At 41.8% G+C, this 25457-nt stretch overlaps 2 protein-coding genes across 4 annotated transcripts in view; one reads left to right on the top strand and one right to left on the bottom strand.

Moving 5' to 3' along the window:
* NAB1 (NGFI-A binding protein 1) overlaps positions 1 to 10050 on the bottom strand; it is a 47628-nt gene extending 37578 nt beyond the window's left edge. For 2 of the 3 annotated variants that reach the window (XM_027588931.1, XM_027588933.1), the window contains exon 1: positions 9720 to 9850. The gene's annotated coding sequence lies outside the window, so the exon portion shown is untranslated. Of the gene's footprint in view, positions 1 to 9719; positions 9851 to 9913 lie in introns of those variants that run through there. The other variant, XM_027588932.1, reaches the window with a different exon arrangement.
* Positions 9806 to 25457, top strand: part of NEMP2 (nuclear envelope integral membrane protein 2) — a 157204-nt gene continuing 141552 nt past the window's right edge. Inside the window, exon 1 of the mRNA XM_027588936.1 lies at positions 9806 to 9905. The gene's annotated coding sequence lies outside the window, so the exon portion shown is untranslated. The remainder of the gene's footprint in view (positions 9906 to 25457) is intronic.

Genomic DNA, 25457 nt, shown 5'->3' with positions numbered 1-25457 from the left:
AGGCTTTGTGTTAGATGATTCTGCCCAACTGCAAGGTAAGGTAAGTGTTCTGGGAACATTTAAGATGGGCTGGGCTAAGCTATGATGATCAGTAAGTTATGTGCACTAAATGCAACTCACGACATTTTTCAACATATGATAGGTTTACTGGAATGTAACCCCAACTGTAAGTCAAGAAGATCTGTAATCCTGGGGCGCCTGGGTGGCTCAGTCGTTAAGCGTCTGCCTTGGGCTCAGGTCATGATCCCGGGGTCCTGGGATGGAGCCCCCCATCAGGCTCCCTGCTCAGCGGGAAGCCTGCTTCTCCCTCTCCCCCTGCTTGTGTTCTCTCTCTCACTCTCTGTCAAAAAATAAAGATCTTGGGGCGCCTGGGTGGCTCAGTCGTTAAGGGTCTGCCTTCAGCTCAGGTCATGATCATGGGGTCCTGGGATCGAGCCCCACATCGGGCTCCCTGCTCAGCAGGAAGCCTGCTTCTCCCTCTCCCATTCCCCCTGCTTGTGTTCCCTCTCTTGCTGTCTCTCTCTGTCAAAAAAGAAATAAAATCTTAAAAAAAAAAAAAAAAGATCTGTAATCCTTGCAGCAGCCCTGCAAGACTGGTATAATAATTCCCATTTCATAAAGAAAAATTAGCAAGATTAGTCTGGCAGGCAGAGGAAAATGGATTTCAGTGTGAATTGGAGGTAAGAAGATAGGTGGTATATTTAAGAACTGAGAAAAAAAGCAGGAAAAAATCGAAATAAATGACAAGATTTGGTGATCACTTAGGTACAAGTGATGAAGGAAAGGAAATGGCCACCATTTTGACACTTTTTTGTGAGTCCATGAAGAAAAGAGTAATAGATTGACCATGGGATTACATCTGTGAGTGTCTAAGAACTGCGACAGGCATCGGGGTACAGAAAAAATCCGGATGATGGGATTCTCTTTTAAACATTTGGCACTTGGGGGCGCCTGGGTGGCTCAGTCGTTAAGTGTCTGCCTTCAGCTCAGGTCGTGATCGGCGGGAAGCCTGCTTCTCCCTCTCCCACTCCCCCGTGCTTGTGTTCCTGCTCTCGCTATAAAAAATAAACATTTGGCACCTGAAGATGGCATAAGGTAGAATGCTTCAATAGATCTGCCCTGCGTGCAAAGTAACAGACTGGAATCTCAGTGTGTTTAAGGGTTAGAGATAAAGGACGGAGCAGAGGAGGGTGGAAGAGCCCTCCAAAGGAGCAGCAGAGAGCCTAAGACAGAGTCAAGGAAGAAACATAATTTTAGGGCCCAATCAAGACCAAGAAGCCTGCTTTTAAAGAGACAGAACAAGACCCAGCAAAGCACTTCTTGACCTCTTAGCAGCCTTTAAAAGTTATTCACAGTTGCCTGGAGACCTCCCACATACGAAGAGGAGTTGGCCAAGTACTTCCATTTAAGAGAAACAAACATGTTGTAATCAACTTGTACATTTAGAATTAAAAAGGACCCTGTGGCTCTCTATGTTGAAAATTACAGAAGGGCAAAAGAATATGTATGTACATCAGAGGAAAATGGAAGCTCCACTCTTAATTCAAAATAGTACAGAGCAACAGTTAACTGGGAGATAAGGCAAGCAGAGGAATATCAGGAACATTTCTGAAGGCCAGGTCACCAAATCTGGGACTTGTTCTTTATGCCATCAATCAGAACGCTATCTAAATTCTAGTCTCAGTCATCCCATTCAAGGAGAATGTATCTCCCTACAACCCTAAGGACTGACTTCTGGGAAGCCCCATCTTCAGGAACCTCTGTGTCATCCACAATCTGCTTTGATCAACTAGTGACCTCCTCAAATTTTATGGTTCTTTATTTTACAAGGGTATTTCCAGGTGACTTGATGACTTCCCAAGAGATACAAAAAAAAAAAAAAAAAAGACTGAATTGGGAAGCAGCAGCTTTCTGCTAGCACCGAGGACCATCACTTGGAGTGCTAATAAAAAATAAAATTTCCGGGGTGCCTGGCTAGCTCAGTTGGTTAAGTGTCTGCCTTAGGCTCAGGTCACAATCCCAGGACTCCCTTATCAGGTTCCTTGCTCAGCAGGGAGTCTCCTCTTCCTCTGCCTGCCAGAGCACTCCCCCTGCTTGTGCGTGCACTCTCTCTGACAAATAAATAAAATCTTAAAAAAAAAAAAAAACCACTTCCCAGGTCATGGAGTTGTATGTTAGGAGACTCCCATTCCCATCATTTGGCAAATGTGGCAAGCTACATTAGAAGATCCCTATTTAGTATACCTTCTGGGCACCACAAACTCTCCTACATGTTCTGTGATCATCCAGATTCTTTAAGTCTACCTTTAGGTTCAGGCCACTTTACCCCTCTGGATAAAAACATTCTTGCATCTTCTAAATCACCCACAGAGGCTTATCCTCCCACTCCAGGGAGACTCTCCAGGGAGAGTGTGTATCATCCCGCTGGACGCTAACCCACAAAAAGACAACTCTTGGGAATTATAGACACAAGTTAAAGTCTATATTGAACTGTATTATACCAAATGGAAGGACTTCTAGAAAGTGTCTGAGGGAGGAGAAAGGAAACTTCCTTTCCCATCATACACCTAATGCAAGAGCTTCAAAGACTTTCAACTCGAGTATACAAAAAAAAATACATATACACATATAACCACACATGTGCACATGCACACAATCTTTTTTTAATTTAAATTCAATTAATTATCATATAATGTATTCTTGGTTTCAGAGGTAGGGTCAGTGACTCACCAGTCAAACCCCGTGTTCACACAATCTTTCTTTTTTTAGGAGGGCTATAACCTTGCAAGGTTTATGGTGTCATCAATTATCTCATCATATGTGCTCCCCAAAATTATGGAACAGAGGAAAGACTATGAGAAAAAAATCTATAAGAATCGTTTTTGAATCTTTTTATTAGCAATAAGAAAAAAATATGTTAGATAAACATAAAAGAGAAACTTAAGAATTAAAGACCCAAATTTAAGTTTTATTCTTCTAAAATATCTATAATTTTGGAAATAATTAATTTCAAATTTTTATCCTTTTCTCATCTTTACCCAGAAAGAAAGGAAACCCCCTAGTTCCTAAGGGGGTAAGAAAGCAGTACCAATAAGAAAGTAGTAATTATTATACTATCTCTGTAATGACTGATAGGACCAAGTATGCATTTCCAAAGTCAAGATACCAAATGAAAGACATAAGTGAGCTAGTCAGAGTCCCAAGAGGCTTCTAAGGGCCCACACTTACTGCTGGGAAAGGAGTTACCTCCTTAAGCTTTTGCTTTAGGAGAATGTTTCAGTTTCGTACAAAAGCCTGTTGTGATCATTTAAACACCCACCACTTCATACATTAACTTTGATTTGATTTAAAAGAAAATTCTTAAAAGATGAGATTTTCTGTTTTTACAAACGCTCTATCTATTCATGCTTCAACATGAAGGTCACATAAATCAAGAGCAAGCCTCTAGCTGCAGTTCTTCACTCTGAAGTAAATAGGAAAAAATGTAACAACAACACTACAAACAGGTAGCTAAGAGTAGAGGTAAATCTACTCAGTTGAAAACTACTGTTACCCGGCCTTTTGCTGAGTCTGACCTTTTCATGAATTCCACAGTTAAGAGAAACCAGTTACTAATTTTTACTGCATTCAAAATCCAAACCAAAGGCCTGCTACCTATACACAGTAATCTCCACTTGCACCCGCTTAAACATTGCTCAGCCTGGTCAGTTCCAAAGGAAGAGGAATTAAACAATGGATTCATTTAAGGCCATTTGTTGTCATTTGTTATTCATTATCTATTTTAAATGGTAATGGTTGTTCCAGAACCCTAAAAATAAAACAAAACAGAACTTTGCCTCCTTACCGGGTAGGATCAGTCATGTCAGATTCAAATTTGCTCAATGAAATAAGGGGGGGTTAGCTTGGCCCAGAAAACTTGACTGGTCAACTCCTCCTGTTTTGTCCTTAAACCACAGGAAGCACTCAATACGCCTATGGGGAGTAAAACTCTGACATTCTCCAAGCTGGGATGTGGGGATTCAGTGTAGGACAGAGGGCCTTCACTGCCTCAATCCATTCCAAGAAGCTTCAGTCTACCTTATGGTCCCAGGACTCAATCAAAGCTCTCAAGTAACAACTGAGTTATCACTGGCCTCTCCCTCTAACCTCTCTATGGCTTGACAATGGGCTCCCCCTGACTTTGCTAATGGCACATTATGCTCTTTTCCCTGCCTTATAAACTCATTTAAAAGCGTAACCGAATTCATAGTGGCTGTCATTACAGTATACGTATTCTCAATCAACAAATACTAAAAGAAAAATTATCAGTGAACATCTGTAATTTTTTAAGAGTGATCTTCATAACAGACAAGTTTGAGAACCATCAGCACAAATCATTTTTCTGATAATTCTGCATTTCGACTACCAGCTGGAGATTGTCAAAATCTCAAATTTTGTAAGTCCAAAAGCAAATTATCTATTTTCCTCCCTTCTTCCGGCATCCCAAATCTACTCTTCCCAATGCTCTTCTTTAGTGGCATCACTACTCTTTCATCTTTGTGCTTTCTTCTTCCTCCTTCCTCAAATCTTCATCTCCTTAAGCCACATCGCCATTCTTTTTCTTTCTCTGCCTCAAAAGCACCTAATTCTAGTTTTCACTGCTTCTTGCTTCAACTTTGAACTTCAATACACCCCACACTGCAATACCAACTTTATCTTCCTAAAGTACCAGTGTGGCTCTTTACCCACCTGTGCAAATTTCCCCATTGCAAAGAGAAAGATACCCAAACTTCTCCTACAGGTATCCCAGACCCAAACCTATACCTTTCCAGCCTTCTGTCTGATCCCTAACATGGCCCTGTGCTTATGCCAAACAGATACACCGGGCATTCCTTGAATGTGCCTCCCACTTCCCTGCCCCTGTGCCAGGCATACTCCCTCCTGCCCACCTCCACTGGCCTTTTCCATAAAGCCTTCCCCACACCCCCTTGGTGTAGGTGTCCTGTCCCTTCTCTGAACCCTTCACTACTTTCTCTCTCATTTTTTTCCTCACTTATTCAAATGATCCTTCATGGAGAATGAGTTAAGAGGGTGAAGGAAGACAAATAAGCAGACACTTAAACACTATGATAAATGCTATGCTAAGTGTTATACATAAGGAGCCGTGGAATAAAGATGCAACCTCACCAGGCTCTGCAGAACAGAGGATATAAGCTCCCTGAGGGTAGAAACTGGGTCTCATTCATCTTCCATCCCCCACTTCCAGCCAAGTGTTCAATGTAGAATAACATCTCTATAAAGGTTGCTGTTGAATGAAACCCAACTTTGGGACAGAATCTGATCAGCAGCCTCCTTTCATATTCCAAAAGGAATGCTCTGTGTAAACTGGTGCCCCAATGGTGTCCGAATGACCAATCTCTAGCTACTACTTTCCCTAAAAGCTTTTACATTCTCTCATCCTCAATACTTCTTTCTTATAAGGCTGTATTTGGATTTCCATGACATGGCTATTTTTCCAAAAGATCTAAGGATGTATTTCCAGAACAGGAACTACATGTGGTTACTACTATAATATATTTCATGTGTTAGTCCAGTCCCAACACCAGCATTTTAAGAGATCATAAAGATTCTAGGTCTTTTCCTTCTTTGTTCCTATAAATTAAAATGCAATATAAGTTATCCACAAATAACAAATATCAAATGGATTCACAATCACTACTCCTGAATCCTCCTCTTCATAATGTAGGAAATACACACACACACACAGTATACACACACTTTTATGAAGTCTGTGGCATTCCAAAGAACAGAGACTCTTCAGGAGTGAGGAGAAAGCAAGGGCAGAATCTCAGTAAGATCTGAATTATTTTTTATGCAAAAGACTATAAATTCCTTCCTCCCAACACAGCCTGAAATTTTTACTTTAAAACCGTCTAAGTTAACAGCAGCCTCTTACAGATTTATAAAAAATGTACAAAAAATTTGGGAAGAGTTAGCTCATGAGTCATTTACAGATTAAGGTGAATTAGTTCCACCAGACTGTTTTCCTTTTAACATCTAGATAGAGATCCAGTGCACGCTAAAGGAATGAAAGACAGGGACTGGAAATGGTACGGAAGGAATGAGGAAACTGAGAGCAGAGCTTGCATTTAAAGCCTGGGAAGTACCACCAAGTTTGGAAGAAAGGGGCCTGGTGAGAAGGGCGTAGTGGGTACACTACAGGTTGAACCGGAAAAGGTTTATGACAAGCCAGAGGTTGGCTTAGGGAAGGAGAAGTCTTTTTTTTTTTTTAATTTTTTAAATTTTTTTTTTTAAAGATTTTATTTATTTATTGGACAGAGAGAGAGGGAACAGAAGCAGCGGGAGAAGGAGAGGGAGAAGCAGGCTTCCCGCTGAGCAGGGAGCCCGATGTGGGGCTCGATCCCAGGACCCTGAGATCATGACCTGAGCCGAAGGCAGATGCTTAACGACTGAGCCACCCAGGCACCCCAGGGAAGGAGAAGTCTTAAGCCTAGGAAATGAATTCTTCCAAACTTCTGTCCTAGTGCTAGAACTCAAGCTAAAATAATTAAATAGAAAGTTTGGTTACATCATGGGTTACTTCAGATTGCAGGGTTGGTGTTTGTATGTTCCAAGTACCAAATAATTTACCTAGACAAATTTATTAGTAAGCGTTCAGTGATCTTAAAATATTCAGAATCTTAATACTATCATAGCTATGAGTTAAACATATAGCTGCTAATGAATTAATGGTAATTTACAGAACTTAAAATGTACCCTCCATTGATTTTTTTTCTGAATTCTGAATAAACCTGGAGGAAAAAATGTCTTACAGATTCCTAGATAGGATATGGCTGGAAATTCTTCAATCAACCATCAGACAAGTCATTCAACAAACACTAATGTCCTCTGAGCATGTAGAAGGTGTACTTTTTCCAGAAATTTCTCCTTAAAATTATATTAACATACTGTGCAAATTAATTGTGCAGCCCTCTAAATACAAGGTATTGAGAAATGACAAACTATTTGAAAGCTTAATACCATGTTTTAGCTGTGAGAATTCTGACAAGATGAGGATTACTATTTTTTCCAGCACCAACTTCTCAGATTTCCCACTTGTTTCATTAAGTTTGAGAGTATATTCTACTATTGTACTAGTTTTTGAACATGTCAGATCAAAAAGAAAATTTGCATTTAATATCATAACTACTATTCTTCATTCCACTAAAAAGAATGAAAGAAGCAGATAAAACTAAATCCAAAACAAAGGGGCTAAGAATCTTCTATTATGCTTGAAAGGGTATTATTTATTCCTTAATATATTTAATAAACTCCACGATGAAATATGCATATGCAAGACAATTACACATTAGCAGGATCTTAGATTGTTCAAAACATATTATAAAATGCTCGTTTCCGGGGCGCCTGGGTAGCTCAGTCGTTAAGCGTCTGCCTTCGGCTCAGGTCATGGTCCCAGGGTCCTTGGATAGAGTCCCACATTGGGCTCCCTGCTCACTGGGAAGTCTGCTTCTCCCTCTGCCCTTCCCCCCTGCTCGTGATTGATAGATGTCTCAATCTCTCTCAAATAAATAAAATCTTAAAAAAAAGCTCATTTCCATGAAAGTAACATAAAACTGTATTCATGATGCACATGAACAGCACCAACAAAACAAAAAGACTTCTAATGGGATAGATGAGACCCAAGTCTTAGACCAGAGTTTAGGTCAAGAGACACAAAAACCTGACATATTTGTTTCCATCCAACTAACTACCTTTTACTTTAAATATTTAAAGTTCAAGCAATAGATTCTTCAAAGGTCTCTCCCACTTTGTAATACATTTAATTTGTTCTTTCAAAGCATCCACAGTGCAAACCCCCAAAATCTTGAACAATAAACCATTATGTCCTTAAAGTGTGATTAAAATACCAAATGCTTTAACTGATTCTCTAACCAGGGGGATGAAAATATATTAACTTCCCTATAGGACGATGGGTGTCATTTACTAGTCACAATAAGAGAGAATTTTAAATTAATTTAGTTGAGATAACTGATCTAACAATTCTGAAAAAGGACAAGATGCAAATTAATTAAATATATCAAATTATTTATTAGACATATAAACTCACTAAATTTCCTTTTATCAGCTATAGTATTCCTAAGGATTTCTGTCATTTTAATTACATCCACAATTAGCAGGCAAAATGAAATAAAATAAAAAATCTACAATGCCTCAATGGTTTTATTATTATTCATTCACATATAACAGGGAATCACCAGAGCCAAGGAATATGAAGCGTTTCTAATAGCAGGTTAGCATACTAACTTTCGTACAAGATACTAAACTAATAAAATTAAAAGAAGAAACTTTCCAATGGTTCCTTAAAATTATTTTTTTCAAGACCTAATTGTCCAGCATCCAACACCCAAACAAGAATAAAGGCTGACCTTGCCAGCCATATATTCTTAAGAAAAACTTTATATGCACATTAATACCTGTAAGGAAAACATAATTTTTAAATTTAACGAACAACATTAAGATGTCTCAATACAGAAAAATGGAAGAAAATGGATACCCTTGAATCTAAGAGCCACTTTTACTGGCACTAGATTGAAAGCAGTTCTTTTAAGTCTTCAGGAAAATATCAGCCTCCACCCCAAAATAAATCCTCAGCATCCCTTTTCCAGTATTTCGTCTTGAAACCTACATATAAATTATGACGTGTCATAATTTGCTATGTCTTACAAGGGAAAATTTTCAAAAAAGTGAAAATCTAAGAAGGTAATTCACTGTGTGCACACTTTTCTAACAAAACAGCCTAGCATTTCCTACGTGACTAATCTATTTTAAATTCCATTCCTCTGTTCCTATGCAATCTAATATCTATTAAAACTGCCAAAATATTTTTAAACAAGATCTGAGAATTTCCCTCTCAGCTTCTGATCTTTGCACTCAAGTTTGCAGTCACTGGCAAACCAACTGGTAGTGACAGGTTACTCCAAATCAAATCTTTCTCAAGAAATTTTATATTGACAGCTACCCCCCAATTTTCCATGCCCGCCAGATCTCAAGAAGAGTGGGATAAACCTATACGCAAGTCAAAGATTCCTTGTGATCACCTGCTGCAAAGTTGGTATGCAGAACCCATTCGTGCATATTCCAACTCAATTATCCTTTTCCGGTATCTCAGAAAATTTAGGCTTACTTGGAAGTATCGTTTCATATCTTAATCTTGTGAAACTTGAGGTTGAAAACCATAAATCTGATTGCACTTGCAATATTTCTCCATGAATAAGGTCACACAACTCTGCATCAAGGCTTGTATGTCCCACATGTGTTTGCAAATTCCACACTCGGCCTTAGCGAGCACGAGTCTCTCGCTTCCCTGCACCTTGGTGCCAAGTTTCTGTAAGGCACTTCCAAGCAAAACTCTCCTTCCGCTTTTATAAAACTATATTCGGAAGGAGAGGCTACCCAAGACAAAAACTAAGACTGTAAGTGCAACATTTTTATAAAGTAAACAACCCAACAAAAAGATTCTGGCCTTGGGGAAGGTAGCTACAAAACTCGGGCCGGCGCGCGCACCCACCACGCACAATACACCATGCAACCCCCGCGCCCCGCGCGACGACCCCAGTTGCGGTAGGAGAATGGACTCGCACCCCCGGCTTTTTCGGGAGGGAAGACGCGCAACTCAGGCCCGCTGCCCTGCTCGCCCTCTTCTCGCTGCCCCGGCGTACCGAATTTCTCTGGGAATCGCCCACACGATCCAGATGCCGCCCTCTCCTTCCGGTGGCGGCCGCGCGGGGCCCGTTCCCGTGGACGCCGGCCCCCGAGTGCCCGCAAGCCCGGCGTTTCTGCCGCCCCAAGTTCGCCCGCGGCCGCACGAGCGCCAACGCGTCTCGTACTTGGCGGACAGCGAGCAGGTACGTACTCGGCCAGCGGCTGCAGCGGTCTTGGCACGCTCTCCCGCGAGGACGGCTCAGCCCCAACTCCGAAGTGACGGCCCCCAGCTCTCCCTTCTCAGGCGGCTGCGGCGGCCGGGACGCCCCCGCTCCCATCGAGGGGGGAAGGGAAGGTGGTGGGCGCGCTCTCCCTGCTTCCCCCCCAGCTCGGACCCGCCGCTTCTTCCTGCCCGCCAGCCCCGACGGCGCTCCGCTCGGCCGCGTTGGCGGCGGCGGCGGCGGCTCCTCCGGGGTCAGGCGCGCGGGCGGTGGCAGCGGCACCTCCCCCGCCGCGTCCTCCCTCCTCCTCCCTTCTCTTCTCCTCCCGGCGCGCGCTGCACCCTCCCCCTCCCCCGCCCGCCTCCGCCACCTCCACCCCCCGCGCGCTGTCACATTGGGAGATTCCGCTCTTGCTACATTCGCCGCTCCGGCTCCCGCCCACGCGCGGCCGAGTGACGCAGATCCCGGCGTGGGCCGCCGCGGGGCGGAGGCGGGGGCGGCGGCCGCCGGGGCCCGGGCTCGGCCTCTTCCCGCCGCCCCCTCCGCGGAATCCGGAGGGCGGCCCATTCACACGGCAGCTGGGAGGAACCAAGTGGGCGCTCGGGAGGGGGCGGCTCCCGCGAGTCCCGCTCCGGGCGGGGGGAGGGGGCGGGAAGGAGGGAAGCGGGGGTGGAGGGCGGGAGGGGACACCGCCTCGGGCCTGCTCTCCAGCTGCCTAGTGAACCGGGAAGATTTGCAATTTAAAAAAAAAAATTCTTTTTTAATGTATGAGGTTCCCAATATAGTATTTCAAAGAGCACACCCCGCCAAATCCAACATCCTCCGGGAGGCTGACTTGAAAAAAAATAGAAAGCGCCCTCGGCCCACTAATCTGGGCGCCGAGCTCGCCCCCGCAGGGGAGGCTGGTGCGCCAGGTGCGCCCCTTGCCCTTGGGTCCGAGGCGTCCTGCGGGAAGTTGGCTGCGACCGCACGGAGTGGGGGCGGCAGGTGCGCAGCGCTGGAGGAAAAACGGGCGATTCTAGAGAATCTCTGCCTCGCCCATCTTGTCCCTCCACGGCTCTGTCTCGGCGTTGGGAGTGGGGGAGGAGGGGAAGAGTGGGAACCGACAAACCCGAAGTGCAGCTTTGACGACTGTCTTGCTTGCCGGGTAACTTAAATCCACCCTTCTCAGCCCTCCTGAAAAACTGTCTGTTATTTTACTGGTTAATATTTTCTATTTCCATGGTGAAGAAATCCGATGGCGCTTAGAACAGTCCTGGGGTGTATTAAAATAGAGTTCCCGAGGCACTCTATAGAATTTTTGAGTTTGGTTTGCATAAACTTTTCTAACCAAAGAAAGTATTGAAACACCTCCATAAATGTACTTCAACTATTGCCAAAAAAAAAAGGAAATTTTGGAATCTTATCTTCTCTTTGCAAAAATGAGAAATTGAAGGAATTCCCCGAATTTTAGCAATGTGCTCTTGAAGGATAGAACACATTTAGTAAATCTACAAGTACTGCAAATACAGGTAGAATCCCGTTTTAACATACATATAAAAATCGAGTTTTATAGGAAGCCATTCCCACATCCTGGCTGGCCTCCCAGAGTGTGCCTACTTTGCTGGTGGGGATACAAGGCATTCTTTGAGATGGGAAATTCTTCATACCACATCTTTATGTTGCAGCAACGGATGGGATGATAACATTGAAAGAAAAAGACCTTATTAAAGTAGTGAACTTTTTTTTTTCTTTTCAAAAACATGTTGAAAGACTGAGTAATACCACAATGGGATATATATAATTAAGCCTCTTTTTCCAGTGTGAGTGAAAGGTTCTGTATGAAGTAGTTGTGTTGATATATCAAATGAATAAGCATGCTTGCTTCCTCAAATTCTTCAACTGAGGAAATCACCGCTGGAGGTTTGTCTTAGCCTAATTGTCATGGTTTTGCTGCTGTGGATCTTGTTCTGCTAAAGAGACAGGTTAACAGGTTATAAAATAAAAACAATTTCGTGGAAAGATACAGGTTAAGAAATTTTCAAGCAATGAAATCTGCAAAATTCTAGTTTCTCTCTGGAATCTTGATGTTTTGCAAACGTTGGTTCTGAACAGCTAGGAAAAAAATAACTTTCTTCTGTAAGTTTGTACAATTAATAATTCACAAGTCACGAAATGGCCAGTCTTAACCTGGACTATTGAGCCTCCCAGTAGAATTGTTTCCAGAGTTGGCGGAAACGACATTAAATTCTCTTCCTGAGCCTGTATATGTTTGGCCAGTATTGAGCATGATGCTGAAAAGAAAATATGTTAAGGCAGGTATTTTTTCTTCTGCCTTTTGACTAGTTACCATAGCTCCCCCTTATCCAAGGGGGAGTGGTTTCAAGGCACCCAGTGAATGTCTGAAGCCACAAATAGTACCAAATCCTATATATATTTTTTCCTGTAACTATGATAAATTTATAAGTTAGACACAGTAAGAGATTAACAGCAGTAACTAATAATAAGATAGAACAATTATAATAATATACTGTAATAAAAGTTACATAAATGTCTCTTTTTCTCAAAATATCTTATTGTGCTATACTAACCCTTCCTGTGATGAGATGAAGTGAGGTGAATGACTAGGCATGTGACATAGTTTCAGCCTACTATTGGCCTTCTGATGTTATGTCAGAAGGAAGGTCATCTACTTCTGGACCATGGGTTACTGAAACCATGGAAAGTGAAATCTGGAGCTACTATATTTCTACAGTTAAACACTAAAACCCCCTCTTGTTTGTTTTCTGGACATGTTTAGATAGTATATTCTTCCCACATTAAGAATGGTATTTTTGGCCCACTTTGCATTGCCTTAAACACTCTCTGGTGCTGGGGGAAGTGGTGGGAGGAAGGAAAATGAAGAAAAGATAAATTTTTAAGCTTTTAGGCATCCACTTCTCCCTGTCTACAGTGTCTATATGACAACAGTATAGTCATCATGGCTGCTCGCAAAGAGAATGGAGGCCTTCGTGTGTATCTGAGACAACTCAGATACAGAAACATGATTCTTACTGACCTCCTCACCACTTCTGTCACCCATGCCACCCTAAACACCTCCTCCGGTTCCACCCCCACCCCAACCCTAAGCCCTGGACACACACAGTTATCTCCCTTTGCCAGGCCCTGGTGGTTTGTTACGGAAAGGCACTCCGTCCCATAAGGTAGCAATTATAGATTGTGATTGTTCCATATCCCATTCTATCCTGTAAGTGTGTCTTATGCTTCTCTTGAATTCAATATGTATGTGTTTAACAGGATTTTTTTTTTAAGATTTTATTTATGTGACCGAGAAAGAGAGACAGTGAGAGAGGGAACACAAGCAGGGGGTAGTGGGAGAGGGAGAAGCAGGCTTCCCGCGGAGCAGGGAGCCTGATGCAGGGTTGGATCCCAGGACCACAGGATCATGACCTGAGCCAAAGGCAGACGCTTAACCAACTGAGCCACCCAGGCGTGCCAGGATTTTTAAAATATTATTATTAAAAGTACTTCAGGAGTGCCTGGGGTGACTCAGTTGGTTGAGCATCTGCCTTCAGTTCCAGTCATGATCTCAGGGTCTTGGGATTGAGGCCTACTTTGGGCTCCCTGCTTAGCAGGGAGTCTGCTTCTCCCTCTCCCTCTGCCCTTCCCTACCTCCTCCTCCTCTGGTGCATTCTCTGTCACTCTCTATCTCAAATAAATAACAGCTTTTAAAAAAAATACTTAAGTGATTGGTACGTTTGCAAAAATAAGGAGTTCTTTGGACAAAACCTTTTCCGCACTGTGAAACTAAAAAACGTTTTAGAAAAAAAAGTACAAATTTTGTAGTGGTTCTGACATTTGAGTGAAAATTTCACTGAAAGAGTATTAATTTATTACTTTCAGAAAGACTTCTTACTTTAAATTGCCTCAGTGATTCAAAACAAAAGAATTCATAATAGATTTAAAATGTTCTTAGGGGAGAGAAAGAATAATATTATGGCTTATGACCTACAAGAATATAATGGTATCCTCCGGTTCTCCTATTATCGCCTCAGAACAATTCTATACTTAACGAATTTTCCACTCTATGTGGTGGTGGCCCTCAATTAACTGAGTCATGTATAATATTCATATTACCAGAAATATAATTAAAATTACCCTTATTTTGCAATATGAAATTTAAAGCTTTGGATGTCTGTTGTAGATTAAGTAGATTTTTAAACGTATGGAGATTTGAATATTTTAAAATACTGAAATTATAAACTAATTTCTTAAAGGTAAGCTAGTAAGAATATATTTAATAACTGATCATTTCAAGAGCCATGACTCTAAAAATACTTGCTCTTCTAAAAAAAAAAAAGCATATCTTCAGACATTGCATTTTTAAGACACTGTAGAATTTTAAGGTGTAAGGATTATGACGTTCACCTAATTCAACCTCTTTTGTTTATTCAAAGTAGTTCAAATACTTTGCAGAAATTCAACATACAGCTAGTTTAGTTCTAATAGCTTATTTATAAATTGGTTATTTTTAACTTGTATTGCCATCTCTATTGGGGTGAAAAAAAGGAGTGAGATAGATTCCCAGCATGGGCTACAAATGCTTGTAAAATACAAGTGAAAACACAGAATTAGACTTTGCAGTGACCAGGTAGAATCTTAGAAGTCATCTGACACAGTTGGTTGACTTCTGCAGATAAAGACATTTACACTATACATTGCTAATAGGAACAGCAGAAAAACACTAATATAATATTAAACAGTAAATACAGCCAAACATTTAATTGAAGGAGGAATAATTTTGGTTTTATTTTAAAAATTTGTGTTTAAGATAGAAGAGCATGTAAGGAAAATGTTGCAAAGACAATGTCTGGACACTTTTTAAGGAACTGGGCCTGGTTTTTCTTCCTCCTTTGTCCTCTCTGGCAGCAGTGGTTACAGCTCTGCTACTCTCGCTTCTCCCACCTTTTGCCTCTCTGGCATCCACTGTGCAGGACTCGTATGGTAACTGTTCCATAACACTGTTTCAGGTCTCAACAATACTGACTGCTGTCCGCTTGTTCCTGGTTGTGATGAGCTAAAAGTCTGTGGCCCCTGCCCACCAAAGTCATTTGTTGAAATGCTAATCCCCACTATTAGGAAGTGGGTCATGAGGGTCAGACCATCATCAATCGGAGTGTCCTTTTTTTTAAATCTGACTTTTTTTTTAAGATGTTATTTATTTATTTGAGAGGGAGAGAGAACAAGAGGAGTGAGGGGCAGAGGGAGAAGCAGACTCCCCGCTGAGCAGGGAGCCCGTTACAGGCCTTGATCTTGGGACCCTGGGATCGTGACCTGAGCCGAAGGCAGACTCTTAACTGACTGAGCCATTCAAGCGCCCCAGAGAGTGTCCTTATTAAGGAGACCCCAAAGAGTTCTCTTGCCCCTTCTAACACCTGAGGACATAACAAGAAGAAAGCATCTATGAACATAACAAGAAGAAAGTGGCTCCTTACAAGACCCCAAATCCCAGTGCCAGTACCTTGATCTTGTACCTCCAGATAGCGAAGAAATAAGTGTTTGTTGTTCAAGCCACTCAGTCTGTGCTATTTTTGTTATGGCAGCCTGAATGAACTAAGACACTGGCCACTAATAATTCTCAGCCAACTACACAAAGCAGGAGTTGGGGAGTAGGTGGAAAATGTTCTGCTCACAGTCTCTGGAATTTATCCAAATCCTCTTTCATTTGCACACCTTATTCTGGGCTTTCTGGTTCCCCACAGTCCCATGTTTGGCTTTTGTTCTCCACCCAGTTGGCTGAGATTATGGCAAGTCCATACTCACTCTCCCACCTTTCTCCTGGTTTCTCTCTTCAGGCCTACACTCTGCAGGCAGAGGGCCCACCCGCTAGAGCACCTCTTTTAAGCATTACACATGAGGGTGGATGAAAGATTTTGGTTTTTTCCTTGCCAAAAGTGTGTGACTTGGCAGCCAAGTCGCGGGGCTTTTTCCAGCTCATGAAAGGAGGAAGGGAATAAGAATAGCATGTGAAGGTAGAGAGCCTTCCTTGAAGTAAGCGGGCAAGAGAGGGAAGAAAGTAGAGGGAGAGGAAGAGACAGAAAATAGTTGTGCACTTGGGAGAAGCTGACTAGAGTGGACATAACTATGCTGAAAGAAGTGGAAGCAAAAAACAAAGGAAAACTACCCAACTACCTGACTCTCCTGAAGAAGAACAAAAAAGAGACAGAGATCATCTGAACATAAATTCCACAAAAGTGTGCTCTTGACCTGAGACAAATGGCAGTGATGGGATGGAGCATTTGGGATGGATCCTCAGAAAGTAGGGACAGAGAAACAGTGGTGATCCTGCTCTCTCTTCACTTGTACATTTACCTGTGTATTATCTTTTAGTTGGATTCGGAGAGGTGGTGTATATATCAGGTACACGTATATGTCTGTAAAAGGAAAGACAAGCAGAACAGGTTCAAAAAATACCCACCATGCGCAAGTTTAGATATAAAGAAATTGAGTGTGTTAATGAGTTGGGCTACTTGTCACAAGTTACTCAACATTAACTGCCTTCTAGGAGCAGACACGGTGAAGGAGCAATGCCTGTACTGACCAGTAAGAGATTTAAAACTATTGAAATAAAAGTAAGTCAGACATCGTTCTGTTCACATGTAATTTCTACATTACACCTTTATAGTTTGAATTATATTGTTGTGCGCACCCAGATTTATACAGTGTGACCATCGCCTTGCCCGGAACTGACAATAATTTATGGAAGTCAAAAAATATAAGGACCTTGATTTCCTCATTTTCTATCTATTGCTATATTTTTTCATTTCCTACTGAACAACATCTCTAATAGTGACAGAGTGAGAGTTGTTTCCAGCTATAAAATATATTCCTTAAATAGAATTTTCCAAATCGTCCTGCTCCTGGTAAGGTTAGGGGCTCTTATGCACATTTTTGGTAAAAAGGGAAACAACCTTTTAGAAGGGCAATTTAGCAAATTGAACCAATAGTTTCAAAGTATTCATTTTATTTGATCCAACAGATTCACTTCTAGGATATTATCCTAAGTTTATAAACACTTAAGAGAATATTAATCACAACATTATTTATAAATTTGAAAACGAAAACATCCAAAATAATGGATTAGTTAAGTTATATCACATCAATATGATGGAAAATATTCAATTAATATTGAATAATATTGGGAAATGCTCATGATACAATGTTACTAGTCAAAATAGAACAGCAAAGCAATCCATAAACTCTCTACCTAAATAAATACGGGAAGACGTTTACCAAATGTTAGCATAATTATCTCTGGGTGATGGTATTATAAATAATTTTAATTTTTTATGCTTTTTTAATTTTCAAAAATTTCAGCAACAAACATGCATTACTTTAAAAATCGGGGAAAATTTAAGAGTTATTTTTAACAAAGATTCTGCTTCAAAAGCCATTTACAATGAAATAAAAATTAAAATGAAATTGAAGAGGGCAACAAAAATCAAGCACTTATTTAGCAAATATGTATTGAGCTCTTTGTATGTAATCCATCCTGTATAGTTGCGCCTTGAGAGTCTTCCATGTGTCCGAGAGATACAGAGATATAGGTCTAGCTTGCTTGAACTGCTTTAATCTCATATTACAAATACAGTCATATCTCTTTGTTTTTTTTTTTTCTGATTAATCATTCAAGCGTGTGTCTACTTGTGGTTGCCCCTACTACTGAGACTTATACAGTCCCGGGGCTTTTGCGCAGTAATTCAAAGAGTGGTATTCATTTCTTTCATCTGGGCTTCCATATCCAAAGAATGACAGACTTGGTGTCTGAGCAGCCTCTGATGTCACTGTTTCTCACTGCCCCTGTTCTGCTGCAGAAAGCTGGGCCCACCATGTACAGTGCTGGTCCAGTGCTGCTCGAGACCCTTCTGTAGGCCACTGTGGTTCTTTAGGGGAGGATAGAGGGGCCCACTATCTGCAAGAGTGCAGTGGGCAGGGCCCCAGCCTTCCTACATTTCACAAATACAGCCATCTCCCGGAAGGCCAGCTCTGTGCTGACCTTGATCACCTCCAAACTGAAAGCCACCCCTACCCCCATCCCAGGGATCCAGCCACAGCAGTGGCTCTTTTTCAGACTACTTTTTGATAGATTTTAAAATTTTATTTTACAGTATCTTTTCTGGATTATGTAAAATTTGAGTCATTCTTCTCATTCCTGTTCTTGCGACCTCTCAGCGTGCCTAACAGTTGAGGCTCATTTGTGTAAGGACTATTTCCATCGCTGTGAAGATTCCCCATGGCAGGCTGCCTGGTGCTTCTGATCCAGATCCTCCGAGCACCAGGGCAGTTCCACAAGGCCCCTCTGTGTGTCTCGTTTTCGCCCTGCACTCCTACTCACACATACTGTGGATGGGTAGGAGTTTTGAAGAACTGAATGCTCTACCTTCCTTGTATGCTAAGGTCAAGAAAAGGCAGGTCACTCGTGAGGGGCATTTCTCAAGCAAGGGTCAACATTCAGAAGCCGGTGGACAGTCTGGGGACAATTCAGAGGCAGGAAAAGGTGTTGTGAAGAAGCCTGGACAGTCTAGGCTTCCCACACAGCACAACAGTCTAACAACTAGAAGTCTTGTCAGAAAAAAGGGGGGGCGGACCTCAGGCAAGGAAGGAGACCTCCCCCTCCACCCCCCCTGCCACCACCCACCCTTGCCCTCAGGCTGCCTGGAGTGGTCTGACTGCTCCTTACTCTCAGGGCTCTGCAAGCAACCTCACTCTAGCTTCCCGCCTCCCTCTTTGCATTTCATCCCACCGGTTTTGCCCTCCTCTCAGGCACCCAGTATTCTCCTGACTCCGGAGGTTACTTCCTGAAGGAAGAACGTCATCCGATCCAGACAGACCTGGATGTGTTAGTGTTGCGGTGTGCTCCTTTTCCACAGGTGTTCATACCTGGAGATTATTCATTTGTTCAACAATTAAGCACCTACTGAGGCACACACACTAAGCCTACATGCTCCAGAGGATTGAAAAAAAAATTCTCTGCCCTAATTCCCGGTCCAGGAAGGCGACCCAACGTGTAAAAGAATAGTTGCTCACATAGAAGATCTTCCTAGTCACGATGGAAAGACTCATGGTTCTGCCTTGGGTGGGGCAGAGGGACAAACATCACGAGGCTTATAAGAAAGTGACAACTGGACAGGTCTTGAAGGACGAATTTGCTAGAAAGACTCAGGAAGTACAGGCGCTCCCCAGCAAGTCTGGAGGTAATGAAACCGCATGAAGCGTGAGCACTGACTGAGGGCAGTAATTGTAAACTGAAACATAACTGGTTCCAAAAGACTTGGGAAGGACATGTGAAGAGGGCAGAGGCAGAAGATGAGGTTACAAGACCAAGTCCTGCACACTAAGCAGTGTGGATTGTATCCTGTCACTGTAGTTTCGCTTCAGTGAGTGCGGAAATCAAGCTGCTAGTGCTAGACAGCAAGTTAGTAGTTACAGTTGGGAAGAGGGGCAGGATTGAAGGGGGAATGAGGGGGGCTTTTTTTTTTTTAAGATTTATTCATTTGAGAAAGAGAGCAGGAATGTGTGTGTGAGTAGGGGGAGGGGCAGAGGGAGAAGGGGAGAGAGAATCTCAAGCCGACTCCCCACTGAGCATGGAACCCAACGCAGGGCTCGGTCCCACAACCTTGAGATCATGACCTCGGCTGAAACCAAGAGTTGAATGCTTAACCGACTGAAACACCACCCAGGCGCCCCAAAGTGGGGGCGGGGGGGATGTCTTCTGAAGTGCTGGCTGGGCATTTATATGGGTGTTCACTTTGTAATCATTTATTGAACTGCATATTTCTGGTTTTAGTACTTAATGTGTGTTATATTTCTCAATCGCAAAAAAGAAGAAAATCAAGCTGGGTAATTTATAGAAAACGCAGGTCCAGGGCTCAGACATTCTGATTGAGTGGGCCTGGACTGGGACTAATGAATCTGCATTTTTTAAACAATTATAACTGTTAGAGGATCAAAGGCAAAAGGGACCCCTAGACCACGTCTGAGAACGTTAGGGCTTTTGGGGAGTGATCCAAAAGGCTTAAGCAAGAAATTAAGAACAAAGATTTGCCTGTCTGAAAGTGCTAGTTTAGGGAGAGGAAGACGTTGAGGGTGGTCTCCATCTTAAATCCGATAGAACTTACAGGTCCTGTGTCCCATCCATCCGTGCTTTTGAAAGAAATGTGACAAATTTCTAGCGATTTCTAAGCACTAAATGTATTTTTTGAAATATAGTTTCTTTGGGAGGTTTCTTAAATATGAAAATTTTGACTCCCAGTACATTATAATAGTCTAATTTAAGGCATGGAAGAAGCCCTTACGATAGGTATTGTGGGGCAAGGAGCAACTTTCTAGAATTTTTTGAGTGAATGCATTCTCAACCTATGAGTAATAGTTGTTCAGCTACTGACCCACTATCATTGTGGCATATGCTTAATGATGGCTGATTTGCATGGATACAGCTAAGTTCTTGTTCTTGTGCCCCTTTATAATCAGAGGGATACTTTTGTGACATAAAGCAACCAACATGGTATTCTTCCCAACCCTGCTCCCTACAGGAAAAAAATGGCAAACTTTGTGGCAAAGTTGTTTTTTCTTTGGTGTTCATGGAGTTGGAAAGAAAAAGGGAAACTTTACTTGGCCTTAAACAGAGAATGGGAAAGTTAAAAAATAGACAAAATTTGCACATATTTTTTCCTCATAATTGAAGTACTGAAGGAATACCATAAGGTTTTTTTAACTGTCACAGTTATTACGTCTTTGTAACCAGAGTGCATCCATTCACTGGATTAGCAAAAATTTTAAAGTGTGACAACACAAACTGTTGGCTAGGATTGAGAACATAGGGACTCATATACTTCTGATAAGAGTATGAACTGAAGCAATTGCTTTGTAGAGCAATTGGCAATATTTAGTCAAGTTAAAGATATGCATACTCCTTGACCCAGAAATTTGCACTCCTGGTTATATTCTGAGATCATCCTAAGGAGTGATGTGCCTAAGGAGATACGTACAAGAATATTCACAGCAGCCTTGATTGCAATAGTAAAAAATTGGAAGCAGCCTACATTAGATGAACAGAAGAATTCATGAACAAATTGTGACATATTCATATAGTGGATATAGTGTGAAAATAAATGAAATGGATCTACATAAGTCTCTGGGAGATTCTCACAAATATGATAGTGAGTAAAAAAGTACATTGCAGATGAATATGTACAATATGATGCCATTTATATCCAGATTAAAACTTGTAAATACTGTTGTTGTGTGGGAAACTACCTTTGCACAATGGAAGTCTTTAAGTACAGTAACAAGCAAGCTATCCAAGAGATTGCAAAACAAAGGCTTACGGACCAAAATAAGATGCTTAAATCACCTGGTTTATTAAATCAATTGAAAACACACAGCAAGAAGCAAGGTGAAAAGATAGGTTAGGTTAACACATTTAAAACATGTTGTAGACAGGGTAGAAGAATGGTCCTCAGTCCCTTCTGTCTTCCTTGCTAAGGGTATGTTTGCAAGAACCAGAATTGAGATTTGAACACTCAGAAGGTGTTTGAAGTCAAAACACACAGTAGCTCTGTAGGCTTGGAATCTAGTGCTTCTGGTTGATAGCTGTAGCTCACATATAAGCCTGATGGACAGCTATGGATTCTATTTTGCATTCCTTGCGCAAAGGACATGAGGAGCCAACGGTTGCCTGAAATAAGACCTTGATAATAACAAATGCCTCATATTCCTCATGTATCTTTAGTGTGTCATGAATATTTGATGATTCACGGCCTCATATATATTTATGTATCATGACTATTTGGAGTCTCTTATTCTTTCCATCCTTTTCTAATTATGTTCTCATTACGCAAATGCTCTGCTTTATCTATGTCTAGCATATCTCATAGGTTACTAACTTCTTGTTTAACATATATTACAAATTTTGCTTGCCTCTTAAGCTATTTGCTTCGATTCTTAGTTTCATTCTTCTTCCTATGTATTTGCTTCTCTTATTTTCTACATCAGAATCTAATATTCTTAAATAATTCAGCAAATGCATTGTAAGTAATGTGTAATATGGTTAAAACATAAAGACCTGGAAAGAGTAACCCCCAGTATTCTTCCTTAATATGGTTGGCGGGTATGTGGGTATTTATTAGTTACTCTTTATAATTTTTCACATCTGCACTTTTTCCAAGTAGATTTTAAGAAAAGTTTGAAATTGTAAATACCTGGTGTCTTACATGTAATAGGTACTTGACCCTTATCATTTTGATTTTAATAAAGAATTTGGGCTAACTAAATTGATATGTCATCTTTCTATAGCTTGTGCATCCATATATTTTCCAACAAGTATTTGTCAAGTATGCACTATTTGCAAGGAAAACACTGCCACAGTTGACATGAAGGATAAAAAGTTGAGTAAAATGAAATTCTTACTTAAGAGCAAAAATAAAAACAATACAGGGGATAACATAAGTGACTTTAGAGAGGTACAGATTGGGGTGGGTTAGAGTAAGTGGAGCTTCCACCAGAGGATGAGATCAGAGAGAAGTGACATTCAATCTGTGCCTTGAATGAAATAAATGTTGGGATCCTTGGATGGCTCCGTTGGTTAAGCATCTGACTTAGGCTCTAGTCATGATCCCAGGGTCCTGGGATGGAGCCCCGCATTGGGATCCTTGCTCAGCGGGGAGCCTGCTTCTCCCTCTGCCTGCCGCTCTATTTTTATTTTTTTTCCTTGTAATCTATATAGTCAACTTACTCTGTGGTGACCACCTATTGCCACACATTACAGTGACCATAAAATTGATTCCTGATGAAATAGCTGGACAATTTGAGTATGGAGCTTTGACTGGGAAGACAGAGACAAATACTCACCCCTACTCTTTTTGAGATTTATCAGTGTAGTCTGGGTAAAGCTCATTATCAGAGAAGAATAATGAAGCCCTGAAAGAAAATTATCTTTAGAAATGGGCAGACCTAAGTTGGTGTTCTGGCTTAAACTAAGGGCCTAGGCATTATTGGAGGAAGCCTAGCACACAGCTAAGTTGGAATCTCCTTGGGACACAGCCATCCTGGCCCAATGTGTGAGTATGTGAGGGATTCTAAGAGGCCTATAACTGCAGAGCCCCAGGTCAGACCCCACCAACGTCTGCACAATGGCCAGAACCATCATGGGTATTCCCATACCATGGACTATGCACTGGTGAAAGGGTCTAGACCAATTCCTTCTAGACCCTGCCCTGGAAATATGACTCAGCCTTATCTACCTTTGGAAAGCCCCTGGAGCCTTTAGACAATTTAGGGAGAATCTATGTTAGACTTCCTGCTGATAGAGCAAGGAAGGATCTAAAAAATTTAAAATATAAAAGTTATAACTATGGCAATAAAATGGTTTTGTGGATTAAGTCACACCATATTAGTCTATTATCTAAATATTCTACAATAAATATGTGTTAATTTGTGATCAGATGAAAGTTACTTTTATAAGCCTTTCTGAATACCATATTAACTTAAAAACAGCATATGATCTTTGATGCATAATCAATATAAAAGTAGTAAATATTAATATAAAGATTTAATTTTATAAAGTCAGTTGACATTATAACTGATCTCTGACAGTATCTAAGTGTAAAGCTTGTTTCCTTGACAATAAGGACTTTGCCATACTGTCAACATAGATAACCTGGTCAAAAATTCAACATGATCCTATCAAACTTGGTGGGGTACTCTATGACCCATTCCACACCACCAGCAGAAGGAAGTTAAATTGTATGTAATCTATTTCATTGGGTTAGATATGTAAGGATCTTGAAAGACGTCGTTTCTTCTTCATCTAGAGCCCTGCAACATTCATCCAAAATCTTCAAAAGATTTTAAGTTAGTCATACCTTCAAAATGTTTGAGATTTTTGTAGCTAACGCTTATGCTTGGCTTCTTGAAATACTAAACAAATAGCATCTGCATAGTATTATTATTTCCTTTTCAACACTGAGGTTTTCACTGAGAGTGATGTTACAGAGGACTGAATTCTTTCACCAGCGTACGTCAGGGGAATACGGTACACTCTACTTACCCAACTTCTCCATTAGATTGAAAGCTTCTAGGAGGCAGGGGCTGTCTCAATGGCTTTCAAACCTTCAGCATTTGGCCTGATACAGAATATGTAGCTGCTGCCCAATAGATTTTTGGTGAGTTGCTGTTTTTTGAGGAGGGGCTAGTTAGGGGTGACACTCTGCACCCCTCTGGACCAAAAACACAGCTTGTACCACTTGGATATGTGGTATGATCACTTCTGGGATGTTCATTGTAGGTCAGATTCTAGAGAGTTCGGATAATTGAACTTGATAAAAGGATTATGATTGTGCTTTGTTGTCAAAACACTCATGAAGTCAATGTTTTAGGAGACTTTTTGTTGCATATAAGAGAGGTGAACTTCAGGCCAAATGTTGGAGGCAGCCCAGTATCCTGAGGGACTAGACCCAAGAGCCAGGAAGCCTGTAGGAAGCCAGGAAGCACACTCTCTCTCTTGTTCTCCTCTCTGCTTTTCTCTCTGTAAATTTATTTTTCTTTCCCTCTCTCTTTCTGCAGATGTTTTCACTGCCTTGGAGCACATGGCCCCAAACACTGCTAATCCACAGCTCCCCAGTGCACAGACAGCTGAGCATTTCTGTCTCAATTCCAGACTCCAGTGAGAGTGACTCTTGATCTGCCCAGCTCAGGCCACGGGGACACTCTTCACCCAGTATTTTGTGTGATAGCAGGGCTGGTGGGAAAGGCATTACAAAACTGATTTTATATTTTCTTAGGAAACATGTGTACTGCATATACTATTAGCCCAAACCGTGTTATAGTGGTGGGCTGTATACTTTGAGGAATCTCTGACACTTCCTTCCTTGAAGGGGAAAGAGCCATAGCAGATAGGCCTTCCCCATCAACCCCGTTTCTGGGCACCCAGAACCTTCTCAGGAGACCACAAGATATTGCAGCAGGGTCTGCTGGTCCCAGTGCCTTCTGCAAGCCCTTTTAGATGGTGAAATGTGAAGAATCTGAAATGGAGTCAATAATCAGCAGGCGTTCAGTGGTGTAAAAGGAACTGGCCCAAAGTCCCTGAGCTCTGACATGCAGTGAGGCTGTGATTTCCATGACACCCAGCACCACCAGGCAGCATGACAGCTGTGGGGACAAGAGTGTGGCTGGCAGGGGAGCGGTGCGTGGGGCAGCAGGCAGCTTGGCCCCACGGAGGAGGAAAAGCACTGGGGGGCGGGGGGGGGGCAGGCGTGGGAGCCCTCCTCCCTGCAGTCTGTTTCCCTCCACTTACTAGGTTGGCACACAGATCGAAAAATGTACGTCTAAATCTATTTCTGGCTTCTAAATGTGTGAAGGAAACACATAACTTTATTCTTTTATTTTTGTCAAGTTAGAGACAGATGCCCCTAAGCGTATGCATTCTATAAGAAGTTCCTCTTCTTCAGTGGCACATCTTTGGAAGCAAAAATCAAAGACAAACAGGACATCTCCTCT

Source organism: Zalophus californianus, chromosome 3, assembly GCF_009762305.2.
Source record: "Zalophus californianus isolate mZalCal1 chromosome 3, mZalCal1.pri.v2, whole genome shotgun sequence".
Classification (NCBI taxonomy): domain Eukaryota; kingdom Metazoa; phylum Chordata; class Mammalia; order Carnivora; family Otariidae; genus Zalophus; species Zalophus californianus.
Note: the sequence above shows the minus strand (reverse complement) of the source record. Positions and strands in the feature narration are given on the sequence as shown.